This window comes from Danio rerio, chromosome 18 (genome assembly GCF_052040795.2).
Source record: "Danio rerio strain M-AB ecotype USA chromosome 18, GRCz13ab, whole genome shotgun sequence".
Classification (NCBI taxonomy): Eukaryota; Metazoa; Chordata; class Actinopteri; order Cypriniformes; family Danionidae; genus Danio; species Danio rerio.
In genome coordinates, this window is record NC_141038.1 from 5409373 (window position 1) to 5423486 (window position 14114).

At 40.0% G+C, this 14114-nt stretch overlaps 1 long non-coding RNA gene across 2 annotated transcripts in view; it reads left to right on the forward strand.

Annotated features, from left to right (window-relative positions):
* LOC147832722 (uncharacterized) overlaps positions 1-14114 on the forward strand; it is a 574579-nt gene that overhangs the window by 405857 nt on the left and 154608 nt on the right. The window contains exon 3 of one of the 2 annotated variants that reach the window (XR_015514613.1): positions 6174-6235. The exons of the other annotated variant lie outside the window; for it this stretch is intronic. This is a non-coding gene — a long non-coding RNA (uncharacterized LOC147832722). The remainder of the gene's footprint in view (positions 1-6173; positions 6236-14114) is intronic. 2 annotated transcript variants of the gene reach the window in all.

Here is a 14114-nt window from a genome sequence, read left to right on the forward strand (position 1 = left end):
GACGAATGAGCTCATGTATAGGGCAAATTCTGGACCTTTTTCAGTGGGTGGTGAGTCTTTCAAACAAACCGAATCCCTCTGGCTATGGGCCTGACAGTGTACACACTTATATTAAATCAAAACAAACTTTTATTTTGGATGCAAATAATCGTGATTATTCTAGTTTAATCTGTTTTCCAATCACACCACTGTTTGTAGCTTCTATTATTTAATCCGTTTTTTGTTTGAGCGGTTAACAAAAGAAAAACAACATTACTTTAGGTGCAAACCCACAAATACCTCTCTCTTTGTATCTCCTCCAGTTATTCTTAGCATATCTCATCTGCGTTCTGAGCCTCTGTCCTTGGTCTGTTTTGTTGCGTTTCGAAGAACCATTAGACATTGTCCTTGAATAAGACATAATTATATAATAGCCATTCATGCCACAGCAGAGCCCTTTTGTATGGATGGACACAGGTTTTTCAGTTCTGGATGTATCAGCATAGAGATGTCATTAAAGGCTCCTGTGCCTTTAAGCAAATTTATATTTATACAATAATTAGGTCTTAATCAGGTCTTGCTCACAAACTTTGAAAATAAAGCGTGTTTATTTGTGTGTATTTTTGTCATTTTACAGATGGGACGATGATTGAATTGAATTGTATTTAGTTGCATAGCCTGAAGGCGTAACACGGCACTTCAAACATGATCAAGTAATAATAGGACCCAATTGGAAAATATGACACAAATTGAGAATTTTACCCCTGCCCAACGGCAAAAGTTGTCTTATTTGTACTTGTTATTTTGTTATAATAATTGCCTTAAATGAGTTGCAGAAAAAAATCAATGTTGCAGTTATTTTTCATTCATTGAAGTAATAATAAAAATGCCATGAATGTTATTCTTTTGAGAAAAGTGCAAAACAGCTACATCAACCAGCTGACAGAAACTGCATGTGGCTCCTGGCCATACATACCATTCAGGGTTCTCTTGGAGTTTCTGGTCATCTACTTGGGGATTCAATATCGTGGATTTTGCTATGCGAATGAGAGAGAGAAAGATAGCTTTGCCTGTGTGTGTGCTTGGTGTGTGTGTATGTTGGTGCGCGCACGCGCGAATGAGAGAGAGAGAGCTTTCCTTTCCCAGATAGCAAAATACACTCGGGCCAGTTCTGGCTAGATTCTCGCCTGCCGGAGATTTACCACTCGGCCCGGCTCCGGCTGCCAATCAATCAGGCCAGATACGGTGGCCGTAAGCGAGCCGACACTGCCGCATCCGCGCCAGAATCGGCTTGAGAGTAATGTGCGCTGCGGCCCGGAGCTGGCGCGACTCAGTATTTATATACCTTTATATAAAACCTTTTGGTATTACATTGGTACTTGATACATGGTATTACAAGCCTTTGAGTTGATATAACAGCAAACGCCTATGTGTCTGCTTGGTGCTTGTGTGTGTGTTAGTGCGCGCGCGTGTATGAGAGAGAGAGAGAGCTTTGTTCTGTGTGTGTGTGCTTAGTGCTGTGTGTGTGTTTATACAGACAGCTTGGCTGTCTGGACTGTATAGCTGGGTGATTTTCGGTTTTGTTCTCCCCCGCTCTTTAGCAGGATCAGGCGCGGCGGGCAGAAAACGGGTCGGGTCGGGCAGCGGGACAACAAATTCTTAATATAAGTGGGAGCGGTCGGGTTCGGGCTAAAACCTGGCGGGTGTGGGCGGGAGCGGGATTCAAAATTTAGTCCCGCGCAGATCTCTAGCTGGAAGGGCATCCGCTGTATAACACATACACTGGAATAGTTGGCGGTTCATTCCTCTGTGGCAACCTTTGAAATAGAGATAAGCAGAAGGAAAATAAATAAAGATGTCAAGAACGTAAAGCTTTGAGTTTTGCTACTTATATTTATCAAACAGTCAAAACTGTCCATTACTGTAGCCAAAATAATATGAAATATAAGGAGATTGTCTTTTGCTTTTCTGATTTTTTTTAATTATTTTTTTTTTATATAATGAAAGTGCTTCTAAATAACTAAATACCCAACAATCAAGCAAGATAATCCTCAATCAAGGGCTAAAAGCAACATTTCCATCATCTCGAGATCTCCTGTCCTTTCATCTGTGAGGAAATGTAGAGCTGCCACTCCAGAAGTGCTCAGACAAGTCCAGAATCGCTCTTAAATAACAGAGCAGCCCTCGGCGGAGAGCCTCCGCTAGATCAGGAAATTCAATGATAAATCACTGCTTATGCACTTTGTTACATTTCTACACCATCGGTTTTGGCAAAGGTCCTTAATTTTTCATTCCAGACTCATTTCCTGGCGGTGCTAACATTTCCAGAGCGCCAAGTGTATTCAAGCGTGCGCTATGCTTTCTCGCAACATGACGTGTCTGCCATTTTAATGGCTCCCATCCGACTCTAATCGTTCTCTGAGATTTTTGGAGCTCGAAAAAAAAAAGAAGCATGAGCTGCATTTCTGCATCTGTGGCATCTACCTGTCAATGAGCTAGTAGCCATGGCGCACAGATTAAATTGATTGACTGCTATTAGCTTAGATGTGTCGAACGTGACGGCAATTATGTTAAGCGCTAATGTGGCGTGTGGTAATTGCAGACAGCCTATAATAGCTACTGTGGGAACAGCAGTCATGTTGCATGGAATGACAGCTACATGACGGTGGAAATGAAATGCTTTGTTAAGTGATGAGGGTAATAACCGTCTGCATGTGTTTTCCACCTGAATGCCTTGCATGACGGTTTGATGGTTTAGTGCTGTGACATGCTGTACGTTATGATACAGAAAGTCTCTCCATCAGGTGCTTTTCCTCTTATGGAAGATTAAAGAAACACTACACAGTTGAAGTTAAGCATTTTTTTTATGGGAACATGTAATGAAAGCATTTACTTACACTTGTTCGGTGCAACATTCAAGGTGCATAAGATTGACACTCAGTGGTTGAACTAGGTATTGCACCCTTGTTTAAAAACAGCAGATTTCCAGATTGACGACACCAGGGGTCCGTTCTTCGTACGTGGATTACTCAGTTAGCTGGATTTGGATATTGACGATTTGACACGATCCAGGATCGTTTCGTTCTTCAAAGCTGATCCGAGAGTTGTTGTCATGGCAACAGTTCTGCTAGGTCAAACCTGATCGGGAGCTGGTTCAATTTATATAAACAGGATTAGATCGGCTCAGTTCAAGCAAAGATAATACAGAAAGTATGTACCGAATTCTGATATTTTCTTACAGTAGTAGTTATATACACTTGGGAAAATAATACATAATTTATATATATATATATATATATATATATATATATATATATATATATATATATATATATATATATATATATAAAGTTATAGTCATTAATAAAATAAACAAAGTTATACATATTAATAAAACGTATGCAGTCTGCACCCTCGAAATGAAAGTACAAAGACTGCCATCTGGTGCAAAGAGAAAACTTATTGAAATGAACTTTTTAGATCGCTTTAGAACAAATTGTGAATAATAGAAATGCACAATATGTGTCTTTTTTTTAAAGCAATAATACATTTATGCAGTCATAAACATGTTTTGATAGTTAATATGTCAGTGATTTGATGCCTCACAAAAGTTGCAGACGCCTTTACCAATATGAAAATGCTTTTGTTAACAACCAGTTATTCTTTATACACCGATTAAAAAACGGCTACTATAATAAAGCAAATCTTTTCTAAATGTAGAACTAAATACATTGATTTGCATTGAAATACATGATGAATACTCTTGTCTTGACAAATGAAAGTGTAAAGCCTGCAGCTCACAACAAATGTGGAAGGTTATTGCGTGTCATATTAAACAAACCATTTACTGCTAATTTGACGTAATTTTGCTCACATGGATAATTGAATATTAATCAGATGATGTCATTACGCTGCTATGCCGTCAGCCAATCGTTGCATTGCTGATCATGATTTCAAGGATCGATAGATCTGTCCTTCATAACACACGCAGCGATCTCAGATCAGTTCATCCAGACATTCTAATCAGATTCGCGAACTTGTTTGAAGCACCAAATTAGCGAGAGATCAGTTATCAAGATTAAAAGATCTGCCAAATTATCTTAGATCATTTAAGTGAGGTACGAAGAACGGACCCCAACAGAGGCTGAATGAAATTGGGTTGTAAATAAAAGCAATGGCACAGAAGGAACAGTTTCCATATTAAAAGTTTTCGTCCTAACCAACAACTGAAATTTATGTTTTAGAAGCAGCTTCTATGTCGAGCAGATCTTGAAAATAAACTGTTTGAATTTGAACTTCAGAATGAACTTCAGAACTCCTTTTCATGCTTCAGCCTCCACATCAAAGTTCCTGAAAGCAAAGAAGATCAAGGTGCTCCAGGATTGGCCAGCCCAGTCACCAGAAATGAACATTATTGAGCATGCCTGGGGTAATATGGAGGAGGCATTGAAGATGAATCCAAATAATCTTGATGAACTGGGAGTCCTGTGAGAACACTTTCGTTGCCATTCCAGATGACTTTATTAATAAGTGATTTAAGTCATTGCAGAGATGTATGGATGCAGTCCTCCAAGCTCATGATGAAGTCAGACACAATATTCATTCTGTTTCCACTGCAGCATGACTTCTATACTAGAACTTATTTCTGTTAAGTGACAATACTTTTGTCTAAGCAAAGTCAAACCAAATGAAATAATTTTAAATCAAGGCATGATCATATTTCATTTTAGCAAAATAAGCTTAATCTAGAGGTCCTTGCCTTTCATATAAGCCACTTCCGATACCAAATGATCAACAAGAAGTCAGGTTATTACAATAGGACTTATCAAGTAGTGGCATTGAAAGTGAGAAATAGCTTCTAAACTGCACCATTGTAAAGAAATAGCAAGTATCCTAACACAGGGTTTTTCAAAGTCTGAGACAGTGGGCCTCCCTTTTGACACAACTTATCCATTGGCGCTCCCCTCCTCCCAAACACGCACACACACACACACACACACACACACACACACACACACACACACACACACACACACACACGCACGCACACACACACACACACACATATATATATATATATATATATATATATATATATATATATATATATATATATATATATATATATATATATATACAGTATATATAAAGACACAGACAGATGTCAGACTGTTAACTCATTTTTATCATCATTTGCATGAAAGTGCAATTATTTACAGAGTAATAACAAGTATTTTAATATAACGTTTTTGAAACTAGGATGATGCTTCAATATGAATAGAACAGATCCAAGAACTGTCCATCCCAGTCAAAACAGTCGAAGTTTAGCGGGTCTCATGCTGTCATTAGCCAAAATATTTTGACAAACCACACATAAAGGTCGTGGTTCATCAGCTGGTCCTGTCCACGTAAATCCTAAACTCAAATACTGATCATCATATTGTCGTCTTTTGGGTTTAAGCCCTGAACTTGAAGGCTTTTGTGGCGAGGGGGCGTGGCCGAGAGCCGTGGGAATGGAGTGAGGCCACCGCGTAAGTGGATACACCTGCGGTGCGCACCTGCCTCGGATCCCACGGAAGGAGCTCTGGATCATAAATGGAGGAACGAGGGCAGAGGAAGCCGAGAGAGGACCGGACACGGACATATTTTACTTTTGCTTTCAGTTTGACGGCAGTCTCCGTGAGGAGCTGCCGTCACTGTTATTAATAAATCATTTTAAAACTGCGTCGGTTCTCCACCTCCTTCTTCCCAGCGGCCAAAGGGTCGTGAACTTCATTACAGCTTTGAATCGGGGGGGTCTCAGAAACCGACCCATTGTATTAGCAGGCATATAGCTACCTGTATTGGCGGGCTTGCCAAACAGAAGCGAATTCACAGCTATGGCCTTCTGGGTAAAAAAGGTTTTCTTATATTTGACGTATTATTTTTTTTTGCTTTGTTTAATTAAAACGTTTAAATATAATAAAAATTCATATAATAATTAAACTTAATAATTATATTTTTATTATATTATATTTTTTCCCGCGCCTCCCCTGACATGCTCTGGCGCCCCCCAGGGGAGGCGCGCCTCACACTTTGAAAACCTCTGTCCTAACACATGCTAAAAGTAGTATGCATGTATTAAATGCAATCATTCCTGTTGATTTTCATTGCAAACAACATTTTGACCTTGCTGTCTCCACTTTCTCCATAAGATGAAGACTCCGTCAGAGTGTTTATGAAGAAATGTCCTCCATATGTTGAGCTACACAAGCAGGTACTTGTCACAACAAACAGTCTAATTAATTAAACATACATTCAACACGTCTCAGCGACCGTTGATTAATCATAGCTCAGATATAATGCGAGTACTGTATTTAAACATTAACAGTGTGAATATACTAATGTAAAGATGTCTGAAATAGGAAAAAAAAAAAGTGAGTCATGCAGGAGAGCGCAGAGCTTCATCACATCTACGTTACAGCTCAATGGCATTAATGTGTTCGCTAAGATTAATGACAGCAGAAATATAGATTTACTACTGACTTGAAATCTCCCTGCAGATACACAACATGTCCTGAAGAAGCTATTTAGTGCATAATGACTTTGTAGCATTTTCTGTTGCCATGATAATGTATTTTCTTTAACATTGCCATCATTAGTTTTTGAAGAAGTGAAAAAAAAAATCACTAATGTTCCCAGAACTTGAGCAGTAAACACATCTAGAGAAAGTTAGGAACTCTTTTATCGTGGAATCTAAATGAAGATGTCAACATTATCCTAATCATGCATTACTTATTTTAAAGGTTCAGGACACCCCGGAGAATTTTTTTTTATATTAACAGATGTGTGTGTAGAGCATCAGCTAAGACAATGTTAGCACCTGTCAGCTTTAATTGTGGGGAAAACTGGATAATTTTGAGCTTTTGTCAGCTAATTTCAGCTTCCGGGTTTAAAATGATTTTTGGGGCGGGATCAAAATCGGCGACGTAGCGCAGAACTGCAGGTGCAATGATGACGCGTCGGTTTCTCATTATTATTCATAGCGGAGTTTTCTTATCCTATGAGAAGAGCCGGCTGCTTAATTATTCATGAGACCTGCCAGACCTGCCAGTGTCAAGCCCGAGCTGAGAGACACGGAAACCACGGCACAGTATTTAGCCGTTCATGAAGGCTCATATGCGTTTGTTTCCATCATCCACGGGGTTTGTTGCATGCTTTCCCCCGCGATCTTGTCAGGGCCGATCATACAGCAAAGCTGTGTGTGTGCTGCTAGCATTTTTGTCGGGAGAGCAGCACGAGAATTGGAGAATGGCGGAGGCTGTCTTTTATCAGGAGTTCGTTCACATTCAGACACATCGCCGTGCTGCTGTGTTTGCCTAAATCCTCCAGATTACCAGCAGGGTTAATGGTTAAAATAGACAGGTCAGGAGACCTGCTGCACTGAGTCTGCTGGATACAGGGATTGAGGGAGAAGTCCTCATTTATAGTGTTTACATGAACACGATTATCTTCATAATGGTATAAATTGTGGTTGTCTGTGTATGAAATTACGAATAACAAATGTAGCAGGGCATTAAATCACTGTTCATTTCTTTGCATTTTAACTTTGTAAACTATAAACTCATGCGTCTCCTCTTTGTGTCTCATTTTGTGAGCTAACTGACAACAGCAGTTATTCGCTCCCCTTCTCCCCTGCTGGCCACGCCCACTCCCGCCCGATGCTCGCGGAGCTCCACGCCCATTAATCATGCATCTTTTGAAAAAATTCTGAAGTAGACTTTAACCGAAAGTTGTTTTAAGCATTGATAGAATAAAGCAGCCTACGCTGTATAAAATACAAATTGACAGTTGTGTGACTGTGTATCGTCACTTTTTTGGTGTGTTTATTTATGCTTTTGAAAAGCACGAGGCCTTTATCCTTGCTTTGACTACTTTTTGATGTTGAACATTTAACTCTGCAGTTTTAAGAAGTGATTTTCATTGTCATTTTTTGCAGTTTGAAATGAGATATTGTCAGGGTTGGTTATGTAAATTATGGTGCAAAAACTGGGTAATGAGCTGCCAGTACATTTAGTTGTTTTTGTAGTTTTTCTGATTCGTTTCTTAGACTGTGTCTGGGGAAGAAAATCAGAAGAGTATGATGTCTGATGGATTATGACACTAAAGACTAGAATAATAGTGCTGCAATCACAAGTTCATCTTTGAATCACAAGTTTTATTTATATGTTTCTTTTATTGTCATATTTTAAAATATATTTAATAGAAAAGAATTATTAGCCATCCTGAATTATTAGAAAATAATGTTCTTGAAACGCATTACATTTGCACTGGGCTTCAGTCCGTTCAATTCGAGAAACTTCAAGTATATTTAAGTTCCTTGAGGTAGCTTCGATTCAGAGCCTATATTATGCCCATCAGCAGAGCACGGCACCTTTGGATTCTCATTCCCTCAACCATGATGGTTTCCGTCTTGTGGTTCAATTCCAAAGTAGACTGATCACCAATGATGGAAATTGTCATCACTTGCCTTTCAAGGTCCTCCTGAAATTCATGTGTATTTTTATAAAGCAAGAAAAAAAAATGTCAAAAAACACTGCTAACATCAACTGTATTTACCAGGAGGAGCCAGTACTCTAATGAATGGAGAATATTGATTTGGAAATTAAATAAAATTCAGGTATCTCACCTTAATGTCTTTTGTGCCAAACACTCTGTCTAAAACTTGTCCGGACTTACTTCTTGCTTGTTCAGTGGGGGAGGAGCTTTGAAATCCAGAACTCCATTGAGTTATCAACCCAATTTCTTTGCATGGCTACACGTTAAATGTTGTTTCAAACTAACTGACAGACACATTTACCTTTTAAATAAGCCACATGTTTTAGTGGATGTAATTATCAATATTTTCCTATTGTGAAAACTTATTAAAAGTATTCTCACAACTCAAATGTTTTAATATAATCATTCATTCATACATTCATTCATTCATTCATTTTCTTGTCGGCTTAGTCCCTTTATTAATCCGGGGTCGCCACAGCGGAATGAACCGCCAACTTATCTAGCAAGTTTTTACGCAGTTGATGACCTTCCAGCCGCAACCCATCTCTGGGAAACATCCACACACACATTCACACACACACTCATACATTACGGACAATTAAGCCTACCCAATTCACCTGTACCACATGTCTTTAGACTGTGGGGGAAACCGGAGCACCCAGAGGAAACCCACGTGAACGCAGGGAGAACATGCAAACTCCACACAGAAACGCCAACTGTGTAATATAATCAGCAATCTAAATTTTTTGAGTTACAACAATGTATTAAATTATGTAGTGGTAAATTGAGTTATTTCTTTAGAGTGCAGATGGATGTGAGTCGCTTTCTGTATGTCCAAAACCAAGAGATTCAGTAAAAGCAGAATGAACGCAAAGTTCGTACTTCTTTCCATTTTGGCCATTTGCTTTCCGTCACCTAGCTTCAGCCAAACACAAAACAGCAGCTTGATGACACAAGCATACGGGGGTTCAGAATAAAAAAGACAGTGTGAACACAAACCAACCAAGAAGGTGTTAAGGGGGGACTATCAAACTTGGGTACGATCCAGGCAATTTAACCAAGTGTGAATGCACCCTTAGGGCCTACTCACACTATGCCATCCGTACCGTGCCCAGGCCGTTTCCCGGATCGTTTGAGAAGTGTGAGTGCGCTGAATCGGGCTCAAGCACGGTTTACTTGGCCGGCCCTGGCCCGGTTGGAAGAGGTGTGCCTGAGCGCGGTTCACTTGGGCTTTGGCGCGGTACACTTGTGGAGTGCAAAATGCGCTCGAAAAAAGCCCGAAACTGAAAGCGAGACGTGACTTTAAAGGGACTTTTTTATATGGATTTATTATTCAATCTTACTGCTCAGTGAACGCAAACTGCCATAGTTTATTAAAGACGAGAACTCACAGCACGACAGCTCCGCACCTTCAGCAAACCTCCTCATTCCTGCAGCACGAGGGCTTTATGATTGTTTATGAGCGCCAAAAGTGGCGGATCTGTTCGGCGAAATATCTAACTGCGTGTCACCGCATCCCTAAAGACTGTTTGGCGAAATATTTGACTGCATGTCACTGCATAACAAACGACTGAAACGAAATAACTAGAGAAATCTCCACTGTGCTGCTGAGTGAGAGAGCGCTTTTCACTGAACAGCGCAGCAGCGATGACGTAAGCGTGCCGAGGCCCGTTTGTGGTGTGAGTGCGGGCCGTCAGGGGAGACGGGAGGGGGGACAAGCGTGCCTCGGCCCGGTTCAAGGCAACTGTACCTAATGAGTACGGCCTTAAAGTCCACTATACGCCCACACCTTCAGCACAAATAAAGCACACAGTTTGACTCTGAAAAAGAAAACACAAATGCGTTTTCAATCTGTCACATGCTTCCCGCGCAAACATTAGAGCACCTCCTTATTTCGAGACTGACTACATTCAATCGTCCGGTTCTTCTGAGAACCAGTAACTCATAATTCACTTTTTCCGGATTCACCAAAAGCACGATAAGGAGCCCGAATCGTTTCTAATTAGCACAACGCTAAACCCTATGATTGGTTCTCATCATAAGATTGTGTTTAAGATTGAGTTCAGAATGTAATGGGGATACAGTAGCTCCCTCTTCAAGTCGCTTCCCCAGCAATCATAGCCTAAATTTGCTTTGATGGAGTTTAGACTGTAATTAAATCGCTAATCATAATTGTTTCTCGTTTCTCCTGCCCTGTTTTGGGGGATCTTGGGATATTTATGGGGACGGTTGTAATTGCCAAACACATGCTGCCACTCGAGGAACTGAAAATTGGCCAATTTGAGGGAGCCAGGGTTGTTTTTTTTCCCCCTTGTGATTAGCTGAGCTGCCCCACAGATTTTCATGACGAATAGATGAAGAGAAGGGAGTTTTCTCCAGGTATCGGTTTCATTCTGTCGCCATACCCGGCAGCTCATTTGCATCTTAATTAGGAATTATAAAAAGACACATTGTCACAAAAAAACTACACTGATGCTGCTTGGTGATATTTTGCAGGCACCCATAACGCACCAGGAGTTAAGCTTAAAAAAAATAAAAGAAATTAATGGAGAGGGGGAAAAAACCCTTTTCATGAGTGGAAACAAAAAAGCATTCATCGACTCCAGCTAAAGGTCAAAGTCACGCAAAGTCTCTGTCATTCAGACGCTGCCAGACTTCCATTAACACACTGACCAGCAAGTCCAGACAAATGCACTCTTATGGCAGGCCACTTAATCTATAAAGCATACTAATATCTATTTTAATGCCACTATTTATTTGTGATACTAATATATTGTACAATAAGTACTAGTACTTACTCTTTAGTCCCTTTTAAAGGGGACTTATTATACCAATTTTTCAATAGTTTCTGGATGCAGCCTTTATGATGCAAGCTAGATTGCATCACTCAGCGATGCAATGTCAGACACAATGCACTCAAGTGGAGGGAGTGACGTCACTGTGATGGGTAGGGTTAGGGGTTGGGTTAAGCCTAGTTCACACTACAGGATTTTAAACATCAGCAGATCGCTGTGCCGTTCACACTACATGACTTGACTTTGTGTCTTTTAATCTCTGTGGTGTTCACACTACGCAACACTCTGTGAATGATCCACAAGAGGAGCTTCACACACTACATGATCTGACAACAACTCATTCCCCAACAGCTCATTCAAGCTACCAAACCACAGCCAATTAAATTTTAAGGGAGGAGTCGTCAGAAAAAGCTGAACACTATTGGCTGCTTTTGTGATGATGACATCACTGACAGCGTTTCAAGCTTTGGAGAAAGCATTTAAAAACATCGTCAAATCAGCTGATTTATCAGCGGATTAATCACTCATCTGCAAGGTTCCAGTGAATAGAAACACAGAGAGTTTTGAATTTTTGTAATTGTATAACTCTTTGAAATAAAACTAACAAATAACACCTTGCCGTTTTCTAACTATCAGTGTATTTCTTTCTGACATTGTTATTGTTTTAATTACAAAACAGTAAAGAACTGAGCATTTCTGCCTTAAATTACCATATTGGTCAAAATGACTGCATGCATGTCTGATACTTTTCGCTGTGACTTTAAATGTGTGCATTTTTTTTTTTTGCCTAGCAACTTCCTGCTAACATAAACAAAACTTTCTTTTTACTTCAGAAATTTACTTCAGAAATCCTTCAAAACAGCATATTCTGTGCTGTGAAATAGCTCCTGTTTGAAAGTGAAAATGAAAGCCAAGACCTTTGCGTGTTCTAGTATCTTAACTACATATTTATAGGCTGTATTACCAAAAAAAGATTATATTTTTAGGAAAATGGTGTCATTAAATATGATGCCAGACATTCAAAGCTTAATTTTAATATCTCAATAATAGCTTTGAATGTAAATATGCTGTGACAATATGGCGTTTAATATGAGAACGGTCAGAATGAGCAGTATGGTAATTCTAATAGTTACAGAATTCTAGTTTTACTGTTAATATAGCTTACTCTCATGTCTGTGTTAACGCAGAATGAAGCGATCACAGATGTTTCTGCTGAGCTCCTGAGCACACAGGCATTCAGCTCATGCTGATATGCTCTCTCATTGGCTGCAGCTCGTCACTACATCTGACCACACGTGGGGTTGAGTCGGCCGACTGCTCTAGAATATTTAGCATGCTAAATGTTGGATTTCCATCTGCGAGGTGTCGGCGACGCGTCAGCGAGCCTCGTTGATGCGTTGTTCAGTAGTTCACACATAAAGAGCGGCGAGCGCCGTGCACCCGCAGATTTCTTCCCGATTACAGCCCGATCTGTCGGCGAGCTCGTTAACTTCCAAATCGGGCTCAAATCAGGCTTAAAATCCTCTAGTGTGAACTAGGCATTAGCTGAGCCCATTAAAATGCATTGGATGCAGCCCAGATTGTACTGCACCAGGTCTGCATCCAGACCCCTCTCAATTTGTACAGGTTGTAAAATAAGCCTTTTTTTTTAGGCCTCTAGAGTGTGTTTGTAAACTTTCAGCTCAAAATACAACACAAATGATGTTTTATAACTTTGAAACTTCCCCTTTTAGACTGTGATCCACATTGTGGCATTTTGATGACTCGCTTTAAATTCAAATGAGATTGCTCTTTTTAAAATTATTTTTAGCAGGTATGGTGCTAAATCTGTAACAGTGGATGGCCTCTTCTTGCTTTGAGCTCTTTATGCTATTGTCATGAATGGGGCGGGGCTTTCTTCTTCTGATGACATATGCACAATGGTAGAATGTTAAAGTTTTTCTGCAGACTTATCAACCCAGGCTCATTATAAATACATTGTGACACCAGTGTCACAGATTTTCTTGTTCACTCTCAAATAAACGCTGCTGAAGTGCGATTTAGCTTGTTCCTGTAGTAAGTATGTCTTCAAATTTATAAGTTTTGCTAGGAATATTTATGAATATCTTTAATAGACCTACGGAGCAGCATTATTGCGTCCTGAAGTGATACGGCTATAAACTCCAGCGAGATAAAGTCATTGTATGCAGAACCACAGACCTTTATCTATAAATAAAGTATAAATATGGAAACTGTGTTCATCTGAACTGAAAGCTACGTCATGTTTGCTGGCCTCACACATCAGGCAACTGTCAGTCAGTGAGTCTGTCAGCAAGTCACCTTAAAGGGTTAAACAAATAACTTGAGGTGTGAACCTATACTGGTCTCACGGTTCGGTTCGGTTATGATTATCATGCCATCAATTCGGTTTAATTTGATATCTTGGTGCATTGCCGGTGATTTCTATACACAGTGTTGTATTTTGGGGGGTGGCTAATACAAGCTGTCTGTATAAACACACACACACACACACACGGACACACAGCACCACACTGTCTCTCATTCACACACATACACAGACATAGAAAGCACCAAACAAACACGCACACACACACACGCCACGCACACTTACTTGCTGGCTCGGGAGTGATATTGTGAGAGCGCCCACTCCTGTTAAAATTATACCAGAATTACCAGCCGCTCCCGCGCTTTATTCGGAAATTTATTCCCACGGGAATGCATACAGCAGAGAGGTAAAAAGAGGGAAGGAAAAGTCAGGCCAGCAGGTGAAATGGGCCACAGTGAGAAAAGAGAAAGAGAGAG